Genomic DNA, 1,956 nt, shown 5'->3' with positions numbered 1-1,956 from the left:
AATTCAAAATCCATTAGAAAAACATTATCAGGAACAATGGACCTTTGACAAGCCGCCGGCGTCCTGTCTTCGTTGAGGTCACTAAAAATATGCTGGCCCTCAGATATATTCAGGTAAGTCCAGCAATAACCTATTCACAGGTTATCCAACTACCATTATCGTGACCCAAAGAGACCCCTAACACAAAGGAGTGAAAATTTGAGTTACAGTACTATAATTATATTATTATGACCCCTATATATCGATCCTATGGGTGAGTGGCAGAAATTTTAGTCACACAATAAGTTCAGGTGCTGGACCTCAATGATTTTTAAGCAAAGTAACTTACATTTCGTTCTAAATGTGAACGCACGCATTCTTAACACAAAACTTAATATATATAATTGTAGCACACTGGGACTTAATTCAGAGTTTATCTTTAGATAGAACTCTCTAAGACTGTCTTTTATCCTAATTCAGATGAGGGAATGTCATCGTGGCTCGCGAAGTCACCATTATCTACCAATCTCCTGATTAATTCTTATCTTGTTCATTCAACGAAAATATCGCATTACAAGTTGATATCTTAAGCGTCTATTGTTATTGTGCGAACAATCAGCTATGGAAGTCAACAACACCTCGGAGTCTATTTTGTTGTTTCCTCGCACTCGTCCGTTTTAGTCCCGTGTAAATCTCTGTGAGGCTGTTGCCTGTGAAGTTAGTTAGTTTAGTTCATTTATTATGCACCCCATACCCATCTTGTGGGTGGTAGTGGAAAGGGTTACAGAGGCACATAATGGGCTTAGGGACTGAACCCTCACAATTCATTTAGCTAAGCAAGTTACAATCTTGATGAGCTAGTTACAAAACTCAGTATAAGTCGTCACATCATCAATGGGTTCGAGATCGACCTCAAGTACAGTTTCCAAATCAAGCAACTGACATATGTGGAGAGCTAGTGTCACAATTGATATGTTTGTCCTCTACACCGCCCCCCTCCCCATCCAGTGGGCAGCGGTGGATAGGTTACAATCACTCTTAGTTACTCTGAGGGCCAGCATATTACTACCTACAGTTAGCAAACTGGGGATATTTTGCTAAAATTTCTGGTAGCCCAAGATTACCATCAGAGTGCCGGCGGGATGATAGGGAAGTAGCCTGGGCTACCATCATCTTTTGTCTGGTCGTGATGGTCGAGTGGTTAAGGGGTCCTGTACACCAGTTGCAGAGTGCTCCTGGCAATATGGGTTCGAGTCACTTCTAGGGTGTGAGTTTTCAGTTGCATATATATATATGCTCTCTGCTGCGAATGAACTTTCCATAAGTTCATTCGTATATTAATACATCTTCAGAAGGAATGATATATATATATATTCATCACGTGTTAATTTTCGTGATTTACACACACACACACACACACACACACATATATATATATATATATATATATATATATATATATATATATATATATATATATATATATATATATGTATATATATATATATATATATATATGTATATATATACATATATATATATATATATATATATATATATATATATATATATATATATATATATATATATATATATATATATATATATATAGGGAGTACCACCTCTGGCTGGAAGAAGGGGGACCCATAGCCTCGGAGGAAACCACACATAATGCATTGGAGGGAATGTGGGTCCCCTCCAATACAGTTTCTGTGTGCTTTTCTCCTACCACCCCCTTCCCTTTTTTTTTTTTTCTTTATTGTGTATTTAAAGGTTACAAAACATACAAGACAAATGCCTAAAGGTTATGGATCTCTTGAAGCTCCTCCGCTTCTGGACAGGAACCGAGGACGCAGCAAGCATTTCCCCTCTGGATCGCCACACTGAGACGCTGAAATAAAAAACTGGAAGCCCTTGGGTCTCTGGTGACGTCAATGAGCTTGGACCCCAATTCCTTGAGAAATCCCAAGGCACTCT

Source organism: Procambarus clarkii, chromosome 40, assembly GCF_040958095.1.
Source record: "Procambarus clarkii isolate CNS0578487 chromosome 40, FALCON_Pclarkii_2.0, whole genome shotgun sequence".
NCBI lineage: Eukaryota > Metazoa > Arthropoda > Malacostraca > Decapoda > Cambaridae > Procambarus > Procambarus clarkii.
The sequence above is the reverse complement of the archived record's forward strand: the minus strand, read 5'-3'. Positions refer to the sequence as shown.